The sequence below is a fragment of the Nematolebias whitei genome, chromosome 6 (genome assembly GCF_014905685.2).
Source record: "Nematolebias whitei isolate Nwh7 chromosome 6, NemWhi1, whole genome shotgun sequence".
In the NCBI taxonomy this organism is placed as follows: domain Eukaryota; kingdom Metazoa; phylum Chordata; class Actinopteri; order Cyprinodontiformes; family Rivulidae; genus Nematolebias; species Nematolebias whitei.
The window spans coordinates 6060296-6084883 of NC_056503.1; the positions used below are offsets into that span (position 1 = coordinate 6060296).

Here is a 24588-nt window from a genome sequence, read left to right on the forward strand (position 1 = left end):
CAGTATTGAATGCTTCTTTTATGTAATTTGGCAGCTATCTTGTCTATTTTTTCATGCAGAAAATTTAGAAGTCGTCTTGTTCAGTCCAGGGTTTTGAAGGAAAACGTGCACAGGCCATGTTCAGTGTCAGAAAGTTCAAGTCTACGCATGAGGCTCTGCTAACATTAAGATACGATGACACATTTGTTGTCCTCGGTCATGGAGCAAAAAAGGGGGAGTTGGAAATACCCTCCATCCGTCCATAAGATGCGTGAGAGAAACGGAGTGTGCTCTAGTCACACAAGGAGAGCTGTTGGTCAGACCACTTCTTGTGCTGTGCTCTCTAAAATGGCTATTGAAGTGTTTCAAGGTGCAAGGTGACTTTGTCGTTCATATCACATACTGTGTGGTACATGAGGTGGAACGACTGAACGTTTACTTATGTAGGTGAATGTAGATGTTAAAACGTTGGTTACGTACTGTAACCCCAGATTCTACGATTATAGGCCTAGCCCTTTAAGACTGTCGCTGGTGGGTTTATCCCTATGCGCTCAGCGCTGCACTGAAAAAACTTTAGTCCATGCCCACCTGCTGTGTGTGGGCCTCACCCCCGGTCCGTATCAATTACCGTGAAACTGGGTAATCAGCTCGGAAAATAGCTTTTTTCTTCAGCCATTTAGAACCAGTGAGGCCCAGAGCTTAAAGGGCTACGCCTATACTCATAGAATCTGGGGTTACAGTACGTAACCAACGTTCTATTTCGTATGGGCTTCGCCCTTTAAGACTGTCGCTGGTGGGTTAAAGGCAAAGCAGGATGTAGTCTATGCCTCACTGGGTCCATTCAGACACAACATGAAGCACCTGCTTGCACAAAAAAACATTTCATCACTCAGCCTTTTGTGTGTGTAATTACGCGCTGCGTAATTGTGTGCTCTATGCGCAGGAGCGCACTGGAGAAGATCTCTGGTGAGGAAAAATGGCTGAGATAGCAGACCTGCTGCTGTGAATAAGAACAACGGAGGATACGAATTGTAACAGTGTAACGATGAACAGAGCAGACCAACAGCTCTTCAGGATGAACCGGTTAATAACAATAAAATCAGTAGTCATGAACTTGTGACTGATAATAAATATCTCACACTGCGACTGCATGCAGGCAGGTGTGAGCTCAAAAGTGAGGATCCATGAAACAAATAATAATCATTCTGACAGAACCGTGAGAACAGAGTGGGTCATGGAGAAAGTAGAAACATCATGTAGATAAAAACGAATAATTGAAAATGGCGATGACCAGGCAGCCGCCATACAAATATTCTCCACTGTCATCCCTCCATACAGAGGCATGGAGGATGAAAACCCTCTGATGGATCCAGTCCAGATGACCTGTAAACTTCAGAAATAGCCTCACACAACCAGTGTGAGAGGCGCTGGGTGGATAGAGGACGTCCTGAAGAGCTGTTCCAGTAATGCAAGAACATACGCTGAAAGCGGCGCAGTGCGGCCGTGTGCACCACGTAACATGAAAAATGGGCGCATGCGACAGAAGGAGGTGAGATGTTGCTTCCTCTTCAGAGTTATAAGGAAGAGTATAAAACCCATCCAAGGTGGACGTGGACGTGACACCGGTCTGTGTCTCCGTACACCTTTCAGGAAACGCTTCATCAACGGGTGATTAAGAACTGTTTTGTAACCAAAGCCTTCATGACAGGAAGAAATAGCTGCAGCATAAGTTTTAATTGTGCTGAACGCCAGATCATCAGCTGCTACAGAAAGGACAGCATGCCACCTAGCGGCCATGAAATGGCCTCCACGTCTTTCTCTGCGCACCAGCGCTGAAAAAACTGTCCACTTGATTTGTGCAGCGTTGTGGTGGAAGTAGCTCGTGCACCCTTAACATACGCACCACATCCTGTGGGAGGCCCATATTTTCTAAACGGATCTGTTCAGCGGACAGACCCAAAGATGCTGACCTATTTCTGGGTAAATCCTGATCGCTCTTCCTGCCTGGAGGAGAGCCCCCCCCCCCCCCCCCCCCCCAGCAGTTTCCAAAGCCGACCCGATATCAGTTGCTGCAGATTCAGGAACCATCCATCCATCCATTATCTTTACCCGCTTATTCCATTTTGGGTCACGGGGGTCGCTGGTGCCCATGTCCAGCAATCACTGTGTGAGGGGCGGGGTACACCCTGGATGGGTTGCAAGTCCATCACAGGGCCACATAGAGACAAACGAGACAAACAACCATTCACTCTCTCACTCACACCTAGGGACAATTTAGAGTTACCAATCAGCCTAACATGCATGTTTTTGGTCTGTGGGAGGAAACTGGAGCACCCGGAGAAAACCCACGCATGCACGGAGAGAACATGCAAACTCCACCCAGAAGGCCCCTGGACCGAGGTTTGAACCTAGGACCTGTTCGCTGAGAGGCAGCAGCTCTACCAGTTGCGCCACCGTGCTGCAGATTCAGGAACCACGGCGTGCAAATGCATTCAGGAGCTATGAGGATGACTGACGGTACTTCCTCCCGGACCCGGTCCAGGGTCCGTGATATCGGCAGGACTGAAGGAAATGCATAAAGGAGCATTTTTGGCCACGGGCTGTGAGTGAAGGCGTCCACTCCTAGCAGTGGGTCGTCTCGTAGGCTCAGTGAGAACCATAATTGACACTGGGCGTTCTCCCGTGTGGCGGACAGATCCACTGGTGCTCGGCCTAACCTGCTCCAAAAATCTGTGAAATCAGCTCGCGATGGAGGCTCCAGACTCTGTGGTGGGGACCGCCCCTCGACATGATATCCGCTCGCCTGTTCAGGAACGCTGGGAAAATCCACAGCTCTGATGGGGAGCAGGTTTCTGTGTGGGCAACACAACAGCTGTTTCGCGATGCATAACAGTTGGGCTGAGATTACATCTCCCTGACGGTTTATGTAAACTGCCATCACTTGTTGTCTGTGTGGATCAGAAAATGCTGATCCCGCAGCAGTGGTAAAATGGTGAGTCATGTTTCAGACCATGAAAAACATTCTACCACATTATGTAAAGCTACGTGGTCCAGCCACTGTGCTCCCACTGCTTGGGACAGAAACATTCCTCCCAGTTTGACAGGTACGGGTCTGTGAAAAAACTGAGACGTGTGATGTAGGCCTGCTGATGGGAACACCCTCTGACAGAATGAGGGGGTTTCCCCAGTGATTCAGATCGGTTCTCACGGAGGGGGGCACAAAGATAATCCACCTCTTCTGGCGCGCAGGATCTATGCGCAGGCGGGCGAACCATCTCTGAAGATGTCTAATGTTAAGTAGGCCCAGCGGAACCATGATGTGGGCCGCTGACATCGTCTCTGGAGTCGCTTGACAGGCAGAACTGTCACTATGCTGCAGGGTTTGACATGGCAGAGCTGGGTTTGACATGGAGGAGCTGAGCTGATAGAGCTTCGGCTCTCAATGTAGTTGAGTTTAGCTCCACTTCCAGATAACAATCATCTGGGTCGGACGAACTGGAGTTTTTCCCAGTTTATAGAAAACCCCCAGGTTTAGCAGATGGAACACTAGCGTTTTGGTCTGTGTGTCAGCTTTCTAACTGGACCAAGCTAATAAGAGCAGATCGTCCAGATAAAAAAAATTCTCATTCCTGTCATGTGTAACGACTGCAGAGCCATCTCCACGCATTTTGAGAATGTGCATGGGGTGTTTCAGAATGATGGAAATGTGAAATATGTGTTCTTCAGATCTATGGAGGTGAAAACCAGTCGTTCTGGTTCGTTCAGGAAATCACGTTTTTCATCAGAAATTCCTGAACTTCTGACTGGAGAGACGAGCTCTGGTCTGGAGAAGACAGAACCGTCTCTATAATCCCTCTGAAACGCTGGGGGTTGAGCTGCAAACTGCAGCGTGTAACCCCTTCAGATCAGATGGTCCGTCCATCTGTCCAGGGAACACACTCGCTGCCACTCTGAGTAGCGCTTGGAGAGCAGGCACGCATTTGTGTTGTGCCACTACTGCCATTACTTGCTCCGGAGATTCTCCAGGGGAACCCAATGGGGGCCCTGACAAAAAAAAAGGCTGAATGTGTGCCTCTGTGCTGGGCCCAGGCTGCAGTCTCACATAGAGCTGAGCCGGCGCACACCGAGAGGAGGTGTGAGCGCTTTCTGAGTGAGACGCCGTTTCGGTGGAGGCTGCAGCTGTTGTGGAGAAAACACATTTACTCCCGCTGCGCTGTGAGTGGGCAGAAAACAGCAGAAATTAAAAACGGGCTCGGGCTTGTGATATTTACTGAACTGCGGTGTCATTTAAAACATTGTTTAGAGGTTACTGGCTCATTCTGTGTGGGGAATGTGTGAAGAGAGGCAGCTGAGAGATCAGCTGATCTGACAATCTCAAATGAAAAAAACTTTACTTTCAGAGGTGTTTCTGTTTTATATCAAAAACATACATCATCAAAAAACACATACCTTCCCCTCAAGGATCTGTTACCTGGTGGAGGGGGCCGGCAGAGGAGCAGGGCATGAAGTCGCTGCCGCAGCTGTGGAGCGCCTCTGGTGCTGTTGCTGGCCGAGGCGGTCCGTCCAGTGGCCGGAGGGGCAGATGGACTGTGACGTCACCAGATGGTGTACAAGTGTCTGAGACCTCCTCGGACCTCTGCGATTTCTCAAGGATGGTCCTGAAGTTGGCCCCGAACAGCACCTCTGGGGGGATGGGGCCCTCCAGCAGGTCTTTCTGCAGCCTCTCTGACAAGGATGGTGAGAGGCGGAGCCAAGTCGTCCTCTGGATCATGGTCATCCAGGCGGCAATGCGGATCGGTAAAACCCTCCACTCTGGAGATGGAGGCTAAGATGGAGACGAATGTCTTCAGCTTGCTGGCCCAGCTGCAGCCTTGTTCCAGTGTGACATCACAGCTGGACAGCGAGGCCACGTGGGGTCAGGGCAACGAGTCAGGGCCGAGACAACCTTGCCGCCAGATCATCCGATTAGGGCGGAGGGAGGCGAGGGACGGAAAATCCCTTGTGTTAGCATCCTCCTGGATTATGCCGGGCAGCTCCGAGAGGAGGGCGCCGACGGCTGGGAGCGGTGTAGTCACCGATGTGGGAAGATCCGAGGTGGCTGAGCATCCACTCGGCCACTCGTCTTCCATCACTATGCTCTCCAGGAGGGAAGGGGCAGCTCCGCATCGACTATCTCGGAGGAGTCATTCGATTCACTGCGTGACTGCGTTAAAGAAGGCGGCGGCGTCCCGCGCATAGCGTCCCGCCTCAGAAAAAAAACACTCAGCGGAGCTGCTGCCAACAACGCCTTTTTGAGGGAATCATCTGATTTACCTTGAGAAAAAAAACACGTTAGAAAATGCGGTGGCGTTGTCCAGTGAGTAGCGGCCCTCCACGGAAAACATTCAGCGGGGCTGCTGCTAACATCGCCTTCTTGAGGAAATCATTCAATTACCGCAAGGACAAAACACGTTAGAAAAGGCTGTGGCGTCGTCCAGCGGGTAGCGGCCCACCACGGAAAAGTACTCCTCTGTACTTACCTTGAACAAGGCTGTTCATCTGCTTCTCCTCGGGGAGGAAGAGCTCACTGGGATGGCAGGAGGTTGGCGTGGCGGAGACCCAGGCATCCTTAGCAAAGGTTGTGCCGGTCAAAGCTGGACAACTTTTCCTTCTTCGTTCTTCTGACAGTGCTAGCTAGCTGGCTGAAAAAAAATGGGAGCCAATTACCCGGTCTCACCATAATTTATACGGACTGGGGGTGAGGCCCACACACAGCAAGTGGGCGTGGACTAAAGTTTTTTCAGTGCTGCGCTGAGCGCATAGGGATAAACCCACCAGCAACAGTCTTAAAGGACGAAGCTTATACGAAATAGAACAACCTATTACAATACAACAGAATGCAGGAAATGTCATCTACTTTATCCAAAATGTTCTGGGGGGAGGACCCTCAGACACCCCCCCCCCCCACACACACACACATACACACACACTCACACACACACACACGCACGCACCAATGTGTCCCTCCCACATCACAAATGCTCCTGACATCATTAACTCTAAGCATGTAATCAATTGAATATTTAGAGTACTCATTATGTGATTTTGTGAGATTATTTTAACATTAATTTTATTTTTAAAGTTTGACCTGAACAGATATGTCTGAAAAATACACTAAAACATTAAACAAGACGGGCAATCAATGATTTGAATCCTTCAAAAAAGTTAGGGCTTTGTTGTTGATTTTTTTTCTTTTCTTTACTGTTCAAAATTTTTGATTAAAACTTTGAAATATTAAACTTTTGTAATATAGAAATCCAAAGCTTTTTTTTTTTTTATTCTGCAGATTTCCAGTTAAAATACACAATGTCAAACTCTGTGTATAATGAAAAGTTGAATATATAATCAGTACTGTTTGGCTGTGAATAGTAACCATTTTACTGTACTTGGAGCCTCTAAAATAAATTTGCAAGGCACCTTGCAACATATTCATTCAACCTTTATTTAGGCAGGTAAATCCTATTGAACCTCGAGGACTCATTTACAACATATGTGCCAGATCTGCCTTTTGGCAAATCCTTTCAAAGAACAAAGACCAAAGAATAACTTTGACTGGCCCAAATACACCCAAACAATAATTATTTTATGATTATAAATGCTATTGCAGTTGCAAAACAATTGCAGGTAATTGTATTCACCTTGTTAATTTCCATAGAGTTTCAGGTCCTAGATGCCCTCACTGGTAGAGCACCAGTCCTAATGGGGGAGGGAATGGTAACGCCCTCATTATAATCATGAGCAGTGACCTAATGTCTACAACAGTGGGGGTGCAGGTAATGATCTCAACAACTTTGAACTTACAGTAATTAATTGTATGACTCAGCACTGCATGTCTGGAATCATAAAAAAAATGGTTATTTTAGATGTTTGGGTGAATTATAAACACTGTTTACTTTTTGTTGTTGTTGTTTTCTAACCCTGGGCTTGGATTGGACTGGACATCTTAAGGGTAATTGGGTTAAGTTCTTTCTACAATCCATCTACACTTTCCTTTTGAAAAAGATGACTACTGAAACAGAAAAGTAAGATTTATTGTTTCTATAAAATGTTAAACTCAGGTTTACAATGTCTACTGACTGATTTTTGTTTCAGTGTTCAGTATAAGTTGCTTGAGAAAAGTCAGAAGTGTTCGTACCAGTTTGACTCAAAATGTTTTTAGCCGCACTAGAAAAATCACCATCGGACATTTTAAGTTTACTTTTCATGCTGAAATATTTATCAGCACTTTGTTTTCCTTGTGTATGTTCATGCTATGTAATGTCCTCAAATGCTACAGAGCCCTCTACAACCGAGTTTGTAAATTAATCTAATTCTAATGTAACCTCTTTGGAGAGAAACGTTTTCTTAAAAGATAAATGAGTTGTATTCATGTCTCTAGTCTTATACCTATATCTGCCTAAATGGTACAAATCTCATTTACCCATTCTTACACACATACACCGATTGGGTGTACCTGCGGTTCAGTGTCTTCCCCAAGGACTCTTGTCCCCGTTTGAACTATTTACAGGTCCTTCTCAAAAAATTAGCATATTGTGATAAAGGTCATTGTTTTCCATAATGTAATGATAAAAATGAAACTTTCATATATTTCAGATTCATTGCACACCAACTGAAATATGTCAGGTCTTTAATTGTTTTAATACTGATGATTATGGCATACAGCTCATGAAAACCCAAAATGCCTGTCCCAAAAAATTAGCATATCATGAAAAGGTTCTCTAAACAAGCTATTAACCTAACCATCTGAATCAACGACGTAACTCTAAACACCTGCAAAAGATTCCTGAGGCTTTTAAAAACTCCCAGCCTTGTTCATTACTCAAAACCGCAATCATGGGTAAGACTGCCGACCTGACTGCTGTCCAGAAGGCCATCATTGACACCCTCAAGCAAGAGGGTAAGACACAGAAAGAAATTGCTGAACGAATAGGCTGTTCCCAGAGTGCTGTATCAAGGCACCTCAGTGGGAAGTCTGGGAAGGGAAAAGTGTGGCAGAAAACGCTGCACAACGAGAAGAGGTGTCTGGACCCTGAGGAGGATTGTGGAGAAGGGCCGATTCCAGACCTTGGGGGACCTGCGGAAGCAGTGGACTGAGTCTGGAGTAGAAACATCCAGAGCCACCGTGCACAGACGTGTGCAGGAAATGGGCTACAGGTACCGCATTCCCCAGGTCAAGCAACTTTTTAACAAGAAACAGCGGCAGAAGCGCCTGACCTGGGCTACAGAGAAGCAGCACTGGACTGTTGCTCAGTGGTTCAAAGTACTTTTTTCGGATGAAAGCAAATTTTGCATGTCATTCGGAAATCAAGGTGCCAGAGTCTGGAGGAAGACTGGGGAGAAGGAAATGCCAAAATGCCAGAAGTCCAGTGTGAAGCACCCACAGTCAGTGATGGTCTGGGGTGCCATGTCAGCTGCTGGTGTTGGTCCACTGTGTTTTATCAAGCGCAGGGTCAATGCAGCTAGCTATCAGGAGATTTTGGAGCACTTCATGCTTCCATCTGCTGAAAAGCTTTATGAAGAGAAAGATTTCATTTTTCAGCATGACCTGGCACCTGCTCACAGTGCCAAAACCACTGGTAAATGGTTTACTGACCATGGTATTACTGTGCTCAATTGGCCTGCCAACTCTCCTGACCTGAACCCCATAGAGAACCTGTGGGATATTGTGAAGAGAAAGTTGAGAGACGCAAGACCCAACACTCTGGATGAGCTTAAGGCCGCTATCGAAGCATCCTGGGCCTCCATAACACCTCAGCAGTGCCACAGGCTGATTGCCTCCATGCCACGCCGCATTGAAGCAGTCATTCATGCAAAAGGATTCCCGACCAAGTATTGCGTGCATAACTGAACATGATTATTTGAAGGTTGGCATTTTTTGTATTAAAAACACTTGTCTTTCATTGGTGGGATGAAATATGCTAATTTTTTGGGACAGGCATTTTGGGTTTTCATGAGCTGTATGCCATAATCATCAGTATTAAAACAATTAAAGACCTGAAATATTTCAGTTGGTGTGCAATGAATCTGAAATATATGAAAGTTTCATTTTTATCATTACATTATGGAAAATAATGACCTTTATCACAATATGCTATTTTTTTGAGAAGGACCTGTACATGCTTAAGATTGTTTTCTTATTCATGCCATTCTTCAACATTTTCCTTAATGATGGGCTGGGTGATGGAGATGGGGTAGAGGCAGGGCAGCTGACTCGGGACGCGAAAGTTCCAGGTTCAATCCCCAGCCATTCCCACATGTTGTGGTGTCTCTGAGCAAGACCCTCAATCCCTAATTGCTCCCCAGGTGCCTATATAGCTGCCCACAGCTCCACCTGGGTGTATCCCAGGTGCGATGGATTAAATGCAGAGAGCCAATTTCGTCTTTGTATGGGAACATATAATGATGACAACACATAGCACTTTATTTATTTTATTTATTGTTATGAAAATTAGGACTGTCCAGTTGGAAGCAGGCCCGAAGTTCCCTAAAAGTCCTCTATGAATAATTTACACTTTCAAAAGATTTGTTGATCAACTAAGTATGAATATTATCTCCATCTTCATCTTCTACTGCTTATCTATGGTGGCCCTAAAGTGTAAATGAACAACATTTGAAAATACAGAATTACTTTAAGCCATACCGTAAGTCGTGGTGGTGGGGGTTGGAGTGGGGTTTACTTTATTAACAACATAAAACAGAACAGAACATTGTACAGTACACACACCACTTTCATCCATCCATCCATTATCTTTTACCCGCTTCTTCCATTTTGGGTCACGGGGGTCGCCGGTGTCCATGTCCAGCAATCAATGTGCGGGGGGCGGGGTACACCCTGGACAGGTCTCCAGTCCATCACAGGGTCACATAGAGACAAAGGAGACAAATAAACATTCACTCTCTCTCACTCACACCTAGGGACAATTTAGAGTTACCAATCAGCCTAACATGCATGTTTTTGGTCTGTGGGAGGAAACCGGAGTACCCAGAGAAAACCCACGCATGCACGGAGAGAACATGCAAACTCCACTCAGAAAGACCCCTGGACCGGGATTTGAACCAGGGACCTGCTCGCTGAGAGGCAGCAGTTCTACCATTTGCGCCACCGTGCTGCTCCAAACCAATTCCAGTTTGGATTAATGTAATTTCGTTTTTTCAAATGTTGTTCATTTACACCTTAGGGCCACCATACTTATCCATAGTTGACTCACAGAGACAACAGGTCCAAGAGAGTAACCCAGACCAGCTCCTCCTGGTGAACCCTGAAGGGTTTTTAGGCCAGAGAAGATGCACTATCCCTCCAGAAAGTTCTGGGTCTTTCTCGGAGTCTCCTACCATTGGAATGTCCCCAGAAAACCTCTAAAGGGAGGCATGCTAATCTGATGCCCAAACCATCTCAACTTACTCTTTTGGATGAGAAGGAGCAGCGGATCTACTCCGAGCTTCCACCAGATGACGGAGCTCCTCACTCCATCTCTAATGCCCCATTGGTGCTCCTAATCAGCCCCAACTGCTCAGTCCTGCACACCCCTGCTCAGCCTGGCTCAGCTCAGCCTTGATTTGCACCTGCACTTTAGGACCAATTCTGGAGGCGTGTCCATAATCCAAGTCCTGCTAATGAGTGTTCTGCTATGAGTTACTCAAAGCAGTCTGCTCCTCAGATAAATATAAATTATTATTTTTATATATGAACGTTTCTGTTAACTTATTTTATATATTAATATTTTTGTTCAGTGCCCTGAGACAACTTCTGTTGTGACTTGGCACTGTATAAATAAGCTGAACTGAATTAAATCTGATGAACTAGATTCTACAAAAAACATCTATATTTAAATCTAAAAAAGTTAAGTCTGGTCCTCTGGACATTCAAAAAACAAAACAAAACAAAAATGTAGAAACGTGTCTTCTTTCATACGAAAGACTTCTTCAGTCTGAGGTGCTGTATTCAGCTCATAAATAGCTATTTATATAAGAATGAGCTGAATAAAGCTCCTCAGACTGAAGAAGTCTTTCGGATGAAAGAAGAAATGTTTCTACATTTTTGTTTTGTTTTGTTTTGTGTTTTGGACGTCCAGAGGACCAGACTTAACTTTTTTAGATTTTTCTACCTGGATTATTGAACATGCATCTGGATATCTATATTTAAAATTCTATATTTTTCTTCATCATTTGATGTATTTGCACTCATTGTGGTTTTGTTTCTTGTATACAGATTATTTTTTTCTTGTATACAGATTATTTTTTCATATACAGATTATTTTTAGCTTTGAATTAAAGTTCAGCTTTGATTTAAAGCTTTAATTTAAAGTGTAATGCTTGTTTTGTGATTTGTACATCTGTGGGTTAGAATAAAGTTAAACCAAAGGCTGTGTCTCTTCTTTAAACATGTTTGAGGGAAATATTTCTGAGAGATCCATTGAGTTTGTCTTTTTATGATTTTTCAGCTGAATTAACTTTAATTAATAGATTATCAAAGTCAGAGATTCTTTATTGTCATTCGCACCTCATGTGGTACATGTGGTGGAGTGAAATTATGTACACAGGGTCCCAGTTACATCCAGCAATAAAATGTAAAAGAAAAACAATGATAACATCCAAGTTATTAACTAAGAAAAACATCAACTAAATATACACTAAGCACTAATAGCATAAAAACATCACGTCTAACATCAGCACAAACCTGAACACGAGTCCGTGTAAGCAGATGAGCACGCATGAACACACCAACATTGAAACAGATCAGTAGCGACATTGAAACAGATCAGCAGGAACATGATGTGATTTTTTTCACAGTGATTATTCTTGTTAGCGATTCGTGAGTCTAACAGCCTCAGGGTAGAAGCTGTTCCTCAGTCTAGTGGTTCTACACTTAATGCTCCTCAACCTCCTTCCTGAGGGGGGCGGGCAAAAAGTGTGTGTGCTGGGTGAGTGGGGTCCTTCATGATGCAGGTGGCTCTCTTCCTGCATCTGGAGGTGTAGATGTCTGTGATGGTGGGGAGGCTGACTCCAACAGTCTTCTGTGCAGCCTTCACCACTCTCTGCATAGCTTTTCTTTCTGCAGCTGTGCAGCCTCCATGCCACACGTTGATGCTGGAGCACAGGATGCTCTCCACTGCACACCTGTAGAAGGAGGTGAAGAATGAGCTTCCCAGACCAGTTCGTCTCAGCCGCCTTATGAAGTAGAGTCTCTGATGAGCTTTCTTGATCAGGTTGGTGGTGGTGTTGCTCCAGCTGAGGTTGTCATTCATGTATACACCCAAGTATTTGTAGCTGGAGACCACTTCCACCGCAGATCCTCTTATGTTCAGGGGGGTGTAGGTGTTTTTGTTCCTTCTGAAGTTCACAATCATCTCCTTTGTCTTCTTCACATTGATGTGAAGGATATTCTCTTTGCAGCAGCTCTCCAGGTGTTCCACCTCTTGCCTGTAGCTGGAGTCATCATTGTTTGTGATGCATCCCACCACCACTGTGTCATCTGCAAACTTTACAATGTGACAACCTGGATGGGTAGCTGCACAATCATACGTGAGCAGAGTAAACAGGAGGAGGCTCAACTCACATCCCTGAGGAGAACCAGTGCTGAGGGTTATGGTGGAGGAGGAGAAGTTGTGGATCCTCACTGACTGTGGTCTGTTTGTTAAGAAGTCTAGTACCCAGTTGCAAATGGAGGGGCTTAGTCCTAGTGTGGATAGTTTGTCCATCAGGGTTTGGGGGATCATGGTGTTTAAGACGGATGTGAAGTCCACAAAGAGCATACGGACGTAAGAGTTTTTCTGCTCCAGGTGGTTGAGCGCAGTGTGGACCACAGAGGAGATGGCATCCTCTGTTGATCGGTTCACACAGTATGCATACTGATGAGGGTCCTCGTTGATGTTGATGGTTGTTTTGATGTGAGTCATAACCAGTTTTTCGAAGCATTTAGCGATTATCGGGGTGAGGGCCACTGGCCGATAGTCATTCAGACCAGTCACTTTAGAGCTTTTTGGGACTGGGATGATGGTGGCAGTCTTCAGGCAGGTGGGAACTGTTTCCAGGGTAAGTGAGGTGTTAAAGATGTCTGCCAGCACCTCGCAGAGCTGATCGGCACATTCTTTCAACACTTTTCCGGGGATGTTGTCTGGGCCGGTTGCCTTGTGCGGATTAATCCTCTTGAAAGTACTCCTTACTTCGGTTGAGGTCACACTGAGATGCTCTTCATCCGGTGGTGAGGTGAGTCTGGTACTGGGTGGTCTGTTCGGGTCTTCAAAGCGTGCATAGAACATGTTGAGGGCATCAGGCAGAGATGGGTCTTTGGTGCATTGTTCACTCCTTCCTTTATAATCTGTTATGCACTTAATGCCCCTCCACATGCGCTGAGGGTCTTGCGAACTGAATTGACCCTCGATCCTCTGTGCATATGTGGCCTTGACCTTCTTAATACCAGCAACCAGCTCTTTCCTTGTCCTATTCAGCTCCTCTGAGCTTCCAGACCTGAAGGCAGTGTTCCTGGCTTCCAGCAGGTGCACACCTCTGCATTCAGCCAAGGTTTTCTATTTGGATAGCTTTTAACATATCTGATAGGGGAGACGGTGTCAGTACATGTACTAATGTAACCCAGAACTGAGGATGTGAATTGGTCCACATCAAGCGATTCTCCATTTTCAACAGCTTCTCGAAAACCTGCCAGTCTGTTCGATCAAAACAATCTCTCAGTATGGAGCCACTGTCCTGGATCCAACATTTAACTTCCTTTTGTACCGGTCTGGAGCATCTCAGCCGGGGCATGTAAGCAGGAACCAGGAAGATTGAGATGTGGTCTGACAGTCCTAGGTGGGGGCGGGATTTGGCTTTATATGCGTCTTTTATGTTCGTGTAAACATGGTCCAGTGTGTTGTTCCCACGTGTTAGAATTGCCACATGCTGATTAAAGCTTGGGAGACAGTCCTTTAGATTCACATGATTAAAGTCTCCGGCTACAACATAGAGAGCCTCAGGGTGTTTGTTCTGGAGAAAGCTGATTATATCATGTAGCTCCTGTAGTGTTTCATTAGCATTAACGTCTGGGGGAATGTAAATAACTGTGATGAAAGTCATTGTGAACTTGCGGGGTATATAATGTGGCCGACATTTCACTGTTATTTGCTCCAAAGCCTTTGAGCATGAGCTATTTACAACAGTACAGTTCGTGCACCAACTTTTACTCACGTAAATGCACATTCCACCTCCCCGTGATTTCCCCGTTAGATCGCTGCAGCGGTCCACTCGAAAAAAGAGTCTGTCATCCAGTTGGAAGACTGTATCCGGCGTTTCACTTGTAATTCACATTTCTGTGAGACATAGCACCGCACACTTCTTCATCTCTTCTGAGGCGCCGCTTTCAGACGAAGTAAATCCATCTTGTTGTCCAACGAGTGGACGTTCCACAGAAAGAGAAATGCATCGGGAGTTTTCCAGCTTCAGCGTTAGCTCATAGCCTCACCATAACCCCCGCCCGGCCTCCTCTCCTCTTAAGCCGGGAGCCGCGCTTCCTCTTCTGCCCGCTGGAACGCCTCTGCTGCAGCTTCCAGGTAGATGACTTTAAGATCTGCATTCTGCCGAGCGTAGTTTTGAGTTTGTTGCTGATTTCTGCTATGTTTTGTGGCAAATCCGCTCCTATTTTCATCAATTCGGTTCGGTTGTAGTTCACATGCATAAATCGTACGGAGTTGGGCACAGAGTCAATATCAAAACTTCTAAAAACTGGGATAGTACCGATAGCCTGTGAAGCTGCAACTGCTCTGAGCACGGCCATCTTGCACACATTATTTAATAAAGTCAAAGTGAAAACAGGATTTCATGATAAAGCCGGCACCATTTATTTATTTTTAATCTTCACTAATTAAAAAAAACTTATTTTTTATACATAAAATGTAAAAAAAAAAAAAGTTATCACCCTCTGTCCCTCCATCCCGGTCCTCCCGCCTGCCAGGGCTCGAATCCTGCCTTTGTGAGCAGGCGAGGCCAGGGCTTGGGTTCTGGCCTTGTGTGCTTCAACAGGTCGACAGCTCGTATGATCCTCCGCGGTGACACCGCTCGCTCGATTTTTGTCGTCGGTCACCAAACACAAAAAACGCCTGGACTTCAGAATTAAACACGGTGTTGTCGTTATTGTTTTTAAAATCTTAAAAATAGATCCAGACGCTGCTCCGCGTCCCGAGAAATTGCAAATGGCAGATCAGTGAAAAGTTTCTGAGATCCATTGACTCCTTCCCCTGACCAATCAGAGTCCTGCACTCAGGTTTTGGTCCGGACTCAGCTCGACTGAGCTCGCTCGGTCCCACCAGAGAAGCAGGGACGAAAAGAGGTCCTGAATCAGCCTCAAATCGGCTAAAAATGCTAGCTAAAGTATTAGTGCAAAAGGGTTCTTTCCATGGCGGGCTGCCCAGAGTTGGGGCTTATTAGGGGCAGTGCAAATGGGGCACAAGGCGGAGTCTGTAAAGGAAGCCCATTCCGGCTGCTTGTATCCCGGATATTGTTCATTTGCTCATGATTCAATCCTTGTGACCACAGATGAGGGACAAATGCAGACAAACCAGCTAATTGAGAGCATTGCATTTCAACTCATATTTTTTAATCAGGTCTTTCTTGTAAATGAGTCCCTGAGGCTCATTGGGATTAACCTGTCTAAATATAGGTTGAATGAATGAAAAATTTCTTCATCATGACTGACCAAAGCAGTGCCCTCATTACTTAGAATGAGGCCCAAATCCGTTGATCCATTGCCCGCTTCATCCTAACAAAACTTTTTAACAAGACGCCCAGATATTTAACTCCTTCACCTGAGGCAAAGATCTACTGTTGAAATCTGACTTGAATATATTAATAACATCCTTTTTTTTTTATTCTAAAACAGTCTAACCCCGAGGTAACTATAAATGATGACTTTCATTAAAACCAACTTTAAAATTCACATCCTTCATTAAGAAAATTGTAATTGGATTTTGATTTAGGAATCCTGAATTGAACCACATATTCTTTCTTTTTGTTTCTTATGAATTATTTAAAAACATCAAAACCACTCAGTTCAGAAATTTTCATTCTTCCCCTTAAGTTTTAGTATATTAAAAATCTCCTTTCTTTGTGAGGTCTGAAATCTACATAATTTTAGTTGCCTGGTGCACCATGTTAGTGAGACGTAGAGTGACTCAATTAGACCAGATAAAATGAAAAATTAATGATTCCTCCAGGGGGAAGAGAGTATTTGCTGCTGTACAGGATTTGTTACAGTTCTGTATAGATATAACTGGTCAGTTACTGGCTCACCTGGTTTAAAGATCCAAATCCTCACACTGACTCAGGACTCACAATTCCGAGATCTAAATTAACCTCGATCCTACATGTCCTTTGACCAACTACCACTAATTCCACTAGTTCACTGGAAATGCTGCAGACTCTGATGGATTTAATGCGCTTTGCCGGCCATGAAATGACAAACACCCCTCAGCTCTGATCTTCTGCATCTTTTATTCAGCTGCGCATCCACCTACCATTAACTATATTAGTAGTCAAAGCTTAATTAAAAATGTTGTAGTTTTTTTTCTCTTGGCGTCGTTTTTTTGGGACCGAATGAAACTCTATTGGGGATTTAAACAGGCCACCCGCTCACAGGCTTGCTCTCTCGAAACTCTAAGCCGCCACTTCCCCTGCAGTTAGACTACAGTAAAATAAAATCTGGTCCATCACAACCAAAGAGGTGGAGCAGAACTCTGCTGTGCTGAAGCAGAATGATGCATTCAGTGTGTGTCAGAAGTCTCCCTTTTGTCATTTACTATAATGTATTAACTCAGTTTGGCGATCCTCTTTGTGGTTAACTAAGTTTATAAACTAACAACAAAGTTGCTGTGCATCATCAATATTCTCTCTGTAATAATACATTGTGTTAAAGTAGTAGTTGTGGTTTGTATTAAAGTAAAGATGTGTGAAGAAATGTGTGAGAAAGTCCCAGAAAGAGTTTGAGTGTTGCAAAGCATGCTAGGTAGGAATTATTTGTGCAATATTTCTAACTGTTTACGGTGTTTCTGAGAGTGAATGTTTTTACATAATTTTCCTGTTCAGGTTTGCTTTGGCATTTATGTTAAAGTCTCTGTTGTCGGCTGTAAACCGACACCATGAGTCAGGGACTGTTGGCGGTAGATATGGGGTGGGGGGGGACACACAGGTGACATTACTTGAGTCATTATAATCAGGTCTCTCTTGTAAATGAGTCCTCGAGGCTCAATGGAATTAACTGTCTAAATAAAGGTTGAATGAACTACTGAGTGGCACTTAGATTTGCTTAGCTCAGCATAGCTTCGCTCCGTGTAGATCACTATTCTCCTGTATGCTTTTAGTGTGGAGAACTGTCTTTAAAAAATCAGCAGACTTGGAATTACTGGATTCAACTTCAGCAGAAACTAAAGGTTGGGAAGGTTTCTGTTGCTGAAGACTTTCAAAGTTAGCATTAACACTAATCTGCCAAACAGCAAGTTAGTTCTACTATTAGTGGATTAATGGACCCATGCCCATCATTGATTACATCCATCTAAAAAAGTGTTTATATTTATTTTCAATAAATATACAAATATTTTTAATCAGGCTGAACATCTTAATTAGAACAGGTCCTGTCCACTTACTGTTTCTTTCACTGTTGTCCTGAGGAGCTGGCTCTCTGTGCCGAGCCATGTGTCTGTGGAGAGGTTTAGTTGCTTCAGTATAAAGGGTCTGAACTTTCCTCGCTGCACTGAACATAGACCACACCACTCTGTTTGGGTTTGGATGTTTTGTCCTTAGGATAATGTTCTGTCTGCAATTACCCTGAACAAGTGGGACTCACAGGCAGCTGTAACACTGCAGATGTCTGTTTTGTTTCGATGATTAAAAGATAAAAAGATACAAAAGAGGTCTTGTCACACCCACCTGTGTTCAAGTGTGGCTCTATGCATAAACAAGCATCTGGTTTTGATGACAATCATTTGCACACTGATCATTTTTCCCGTTTTTCAGCAGTGTGTTGGAAAAGCTTTGTAGACCTTACATAAAACTCATACATAAAGGTATATCATTTATTAATGCAGCAGGAATTGGTAAACCAGACATTTATTGTCAGTTTTCAGTCTCCTTTACCCTTACATTCCTGTTGTTCTTGGGCAGTGTAGCTTCATTGTTGGGGGAAAAAAAATCAGCACTAATAACTCTTGAACTTAGTATATAAAAAAAAACTAACCAAGTTGACTTTATGCTGAAACGTAACCATGGTTTGTTGTGTTTCACAATGGTTGTAGAATCATCCATGTTTAATAGTGGTTTTCTCTTAAAACTCTTATCAACATAACTGATCTATTTTTTGCACTTGTCCTAACCAGTATTACACACTGTTAAATGTTGTTTCATTTAGTCTATGGCGCCATTGCTTTTAGGTTTTGTTCATTACTGCAGCTCATTTCTCCAATTTTATTCCTAAAATCAAACTTCCTCTTTCACTGGAAAAAAAGAAGTGGTTTTAAACTTTAGAGCTAAGTCTAACAAGGTTAAGTCAGGTCCTCTGAACAGATTCTTCTTTGTTGAAACGTTTTGTCTTTTAAGAAGGAACACCACTCAGATCCATAGTCAGCAACATGAACCTGGTGACATACAATATTGCTAAACATCGGGCTGGTATCAACAAAGTCCATGCTCAATAATCCAATAATAATAATGCTGATGAAGCCTTCCGGATCGAAGGCGAAACGTTTCAGCACAAAAAAAGAAACTGTCCAGATGACCTGACTGAAAAATGTTGGATTTTATACCTGGATTATTGAGCATGGACTTTGTTGTTTTCAACCAGTTTGACAAGACTGTCAATAAGGAAGAGGGCCGGCAATGGAGGAGGGGCGTACCAAAGAGACCATCTAATCACAAGCAGAACTGGTTTGTTCCACTTTGTGGAGTAAGCTGTTGGAGGAAGAATCAGTTTTGTTGTGTGTTTCCTTGACTGATGAAGCCTTCCAGATCGAAGGCGAAACGTTTCAGCACAAAAAAAAAAAAGAAACTGTCCAGATGACCTGACTGAAAAATGTTGGATCTGGCTGTTTTTTTAGCTCCTCTTGTTGGAAACACACCTCATCACATAAAGAACTCCATTGATTTTGTCAACAAAGTTCAACATTTGAAACTAACCCCAGGAGAAACCCTTGTATTGTATGATGCGACTTCTCTTTTCACTTGCATACCCATTTCTGAAGCATTAGAAACCGTCAGAAAACAACTTCTACAAGACAATGACAATCAACAGGACCAATTTCACCCCAGACCAGGTCTGCACCCTGTTGGATTTCTGCCTCTCCACCACTTATTTCAAGTTCAATGACAGTTTTTACAGACAGAAGCGCGGCTGTGCCATGGGATCTCCAGTGTCACCCATTGTTGCCAATCTCTACATGGAGGAAGTGGAACAGAGAGTCCTAAACTCCTTTGAGGGAACAATGCCAAACCATTAGTTCCAATATGTGGATGACACCTGGGTCAAAATCCAAGCTAAGGAAATAGAAGCGTTCACCAGACACATTAACTCATTCGATAACAACATCATGTTCACCAGAGAGGATGCAAACGACAACAAGCTGCCTTTTTTAGACTGTTTAATTCAGATGGAAAGAGAGGACAGTCTCAACATTGAAGTTTACAGAAAACCAACCCACACAGACCAGTATCTTCTGTTTGACTGTCACCATCCACTGGAACACAAACTCTCTGTCATCAGAACTTTACAACATCGGGCCGAACCCGTCCCCACGAAGACAGGAGGGAAGGAAAAGGACCAGAAACAGAAACACATCCAAGAAGCTCTCCAAACATGTGGATATCCTAACTGGGCTTTTGTCAAGTCAGCAAGGAAATCTACAAAACAAACTAATAAACAGAAAAAGGACAACAACAGACAAAAAAAACATCGTCATCCCTTATGTTGCTGGAGTATCAGAGAAATTCAGAAGGATTTTCAACAAACACAACATCCCAGTACATTTCAAACCCAGCAGGACTCTCAGACAGAGGCTGGTCCACCCTAAGGACAAAACACCCATACACAAACAAAGTGGTGTAGTGTATGTGGTCCAGTGCAGCGAGGACTGTCCAGACCTCTACATTGGGGAAACTAAACAGCCTCTTCACAGACGCATGGCTCAACACAGGAGAGCCACTTCCTCTGGACAAGATTCAGCTGTTCACCTCCACCTCACGGATAAGGGACACTCTTTTGAGGACCAAAATGTGCACATTTTGGACCGAGAACACAGATGGTTTGAGAGGGGGGTGAAGGAAGCAATTTATGTAAAAAGAGATAAACCGTCTCTTAACAGAGGTGGAGGCCCCAGATTTCAACTTTCAAAAACTTATAATGCAACCTTAAGACTGATTCCCAGCCAGTTTTCACACCTGATGGGAACGAAGGGGCCTCATCTGTGAATTAGAGTAACAAAGACCTTAAGAAGCCCCTACTGTTAAGGTGTGAGGTGTGATTTGTCAATCTACATATTTTTGTGTATCTTATCTCACTCGTCCTTATAACCTGAACACCTCACTCACTGCTCTTTGAATTGAGAAATCTCCTCAGATGAGGAGTGAAACATCTTCTGTTCCAAATAAAGTCCAGTTGTTTTTGTATTGAACGTTTTTTGAATTTTTTTGAACATGACTGAAGAAGTTAGTTAGGTATAGCCTGAATTTAGATACCTTTTTGTAATTGACTATAGGTCTGTCGCAATAAACAAACAAAAAATCAAATAATCACATGTAAAATGAAAATTCTTGACCTCATTTTTATTTATCGGCTTTATCATTTTTTCTTGTCTCTCTCTTTCTATTGAAGACACTGGATCACTAAAGGCTCAACTCCAATGCTCTTCACTGATTCCTTCCTTTCTCTTTTCTCTTTAAAATCTCTTTTAAAAGCAGCTAAGCTGAGAAGCTAAGCTACGAGCTAAGCTAACAGGCCGACCTCGGGGAAAAACCTCCATCTTGTCGAAGCTCCAAAATTCACGGTTGAAACCCGTGCCTTCGTCTAAGAAGTTGCTTTTCTCTTCAAAAAGAAGCTGAGAACTTGTTTACTGGGTTTTTATTAAAAGCTTTGTGTGATAAATGCCATGCTAAAGATTCTGATGCATGATTAGTGCTATGTTATGCTATAGCTATACTAACTATGCTAAAGAGCTCAAACCACACCAAGCGTCTGCCATTTTGAAAACCAAAAAACAGGAAGGAGAGACAGTGCACGTCACTTCAAGGGGCCTCCTTCCCATTTTTCTCAGAGACACGCTGCTCGCTCCCTCACTATCCATCCTTTGGTTCAAACCATTTTATACTGCCATCCAGAGGTCAAAAAAGGTACTACACACAAAAATTAACCAACATTTCTTCTTAAATTTGACAATTACTAATTATTGTCAAATTTCAAACAATATTATCGTTTACCACTATAATTTCTGAGACAATTAATCGTCCAGCATTTGTTGACAATTTGTTACCGTGACAGGCCTACTTGAATAACTATAAATGCACAACTAGATTGAAAGGCACAGTTCATCACAGTGTGCCTTTGAGTTATCAGATATTGTCCAACACTGCAGCACCCTCACAGGCTCCAGCAGTAATTTACTCAGAGTCCATGACCTTCCTATTAAAGCTAACCGTTTGTTATAAGATCACAAATCTTTTAAAACTCTGCAGCTATGTGAATCTTTTTCTTTTTTGGGTGCAGGAGCAAAGTTAAGAGACAAAGAGATATAATAGGTAGTCTAAAGGATATTCCAGTTACCGTTTTATTTTCCCATGAGGCCGTTTTTAATGTAATCAATTGTTTGTGTGTCTGGCAGCGGAGTACTTTGACTCTTGTGTGTGTTTGTGTGTGTCTTGGAGTTTGGTGTATGAAAATGGTTGTGCTGTGGGGCTGCAGAAGATTCATTACGTCACCATGGCAGCCAGTCTAATTACAGCTAACTATAGATGGAGCAGAGGGACCAGGAGAGGAGGGAGAGAGCTGGAGTAATGAGAGTAATTAAAAAGTCTGTTTGATACTATGAGACTTTTACCGAAACAGGACCTGTGTAATGGCTTGTACAATACTCTGTCACGTTCATGCATAAAACATGAGAAGTTTTGTCTGAATGTGTGACTTGTTTGAAGTTTAGGAGAGTTGTGAAATAATGGGCCTAATTGGCCTAATTAGTTGTAAAGTCATTTTAGATAATCCCAGAGGTGACGATCAGAGAAAAATATTTTGTTTGGTCACCTTTTGTTCTTTCAACAATGTTGCTTTGTAATTGTAAATTTGTAACGTGTGGGTGTTGAATGTTCAATTGTTTGGGCTTTTTCTAACCCATCAATGTTTGCTAAGTACTGTATAAGTTTTAACTTTGGACATTACATTCAGGGCGGCACATTGGCTTAGTAAGTGGAGCTATTGCCTCTCAGCGAGAAGGTTGCTGGTTCAAATCCCAGCTCGGGATCTTTCTGGGTGGAGTTTGTATGTTCTCTTTGTGCATGCGTGGGTTTTCTCCGGCTACTCCGGTTTCCTCCCACAGACCAAAAACATGCATGTTAGACTGATTGGTAACTCTAAATTGTCCGTAGGTGTGAGTGAATGGTTGTTTGTCTTGTTTTTCTCTATGTGTCCCTGTGATGGACTGGAGTTCTGTCCAGGGTGTACCTCCTCACACACAGTGATAGCTGGATATGGGCACCATTGACCCCCGCGACCCAGAAAGGAAAAAGCGGGTAAAGATGATGGATGGATGGATGGATGGATGGATGGATGGATGGATTGACGGATGGATGGACAGACAGACATTACATTCAAATGTAAATTTCTCTATTTATCTTAAGGTAGTGTCTCTCTGATCTGCCATGGTTGGAGACTCAAATTTACAATAAATTTATGAGAAAAAGGCAATTTCATTGTCTCACTCGGCTTTAGTGTTTGCAACCAGTCGACCAGTAAGCTTTGGAGACACGTTCTGAATGGCCAATGTTTTTAATATCCTATTTTAGTATGCAGGGTTTCCACAACTGTATTCTAGATCATGCACATTATTTCATTTCTCATATTCGCCCACATCTTACCTGTTTTGAATGAAATGAAGTTTTGGAACATTTTTTTCATAATTATTACGTAATAAGAACATGTTTTTAATTTTACTTGGATTTTCTGTGGCCAAACATGTTTTCTATCATAAGTTCATGTCACACTAACGTTTTAGACAGCTTATACCGATGTATGAAATTTCTGTTTTACACACTGGCATACGCTATAGCTGGAATAAAAAAAACAACTGGAAGCCTCTTTTGGACATATAAATACTGTATTGCTAATGAGTTGAATGAATATATAAACGATGAGTAATTTATCTGTGACTTGTCGCTAGCAGATACATACAAACGGATGACAGCTTTTCATGACTCTTCTACAATTGAAAGACTCTTACAATACGTTGTGAAAACGTCTTAATATAAGATAAAGCTTTGTTAGAAAGAAGTTGCTCATAGGTTACAAATAAGTAGTGGGCGTACACAATTGACCACCTGGTTTCCAATGTATTTTTTCTTTTAATTTTTATTTAACCTTTATTTACACAGATAGTCTCATTTAGTCACAATGACTCATTTTCAAGAGAGACCTGTTTTAGACAGACAACATTGTGTACAGACAACAATAAAAAGCAATTAATATAAAAATAGTGTCATAAAAGCCCGGTTACTGTTAGCAGAATGGTTCTGTTAGCAATGAGGTTCTCTTAGCAGCATGGTCTTGTTAGCAGTATGGTCCTGTTAGCAGTGTGGTCCCGTTAGGAACATAATGATAGTAATGACCCCGGCAACGGACGATGACTGCCCTCCAGAAATGGGTCAAGCCGACACAGAAACTGCAAAGTTCCCCATGCAACTGAACTGTTTTGTAGAGTTCATTTCATGCAGGAAGATGAAAGATCATGGAGACAGCCACCATGATAGGCCAGATCCTGAGCCCAAGGTGGGAAAGGGGCCATAGTGTGAGGTTCTGGTGGAACAACTCGAGCTGCAGATGGTCCGCATAGGTCTCAGCAAATTCCCGGTAAACAGGAGCGGCTCTGAGAGCAGTGGATCGTATGGAACCATCCTGCCGGGGCTGTGAACCGTGCCACCCTTCGCAGCCCATACTTCCTTCATCTGTTCCTCCCTGAAATTGCGCCACTGCTTAATCTGTGACCGTTTGTGTTTATGTATGTCAACTTATGAGTACTTACATGTAACGTGTGAACTTGTGCATAATTTATCGGTCGCATACCTGTAATTAATTTCTTAACTTATCAGCAACATGTTGGCATACACTGAAAGTTTTGTGCATGTACAAAGTTTTGGACTAGCATTGGCTTACAACAACTTATGTCATCATATATCAGTATGCTGGTAACTTATACCTAACTTATGTGACTTGCACCAGTGGGTTTTCCTTTTTTTTTTGTTAATATGTTGGCATACACTGATTCTATACATCACTGTGTGACAGCCAATGTAGGAGTGAATCCATGCAGATATCAAAATAGAGCTGTGGGGCTGTAGAGT

At 43.4% G+C, this 24588-nt stretch overlaps 1 protein-coding gene across 1 annotated transcript in view; it reads left to right on the forward strand.

Annotated features, from left to right (window-relative positions):
* LOC119411497 (chloride channel protein 2) overlaps nucleotides 1–24588 on the forward strand; it is a 479672-nt gene that overhangs the window by 344010 nt on the left and 111074 nt on the right. The gene's annotated exons all lie outside the window — the stretch shown is intronic.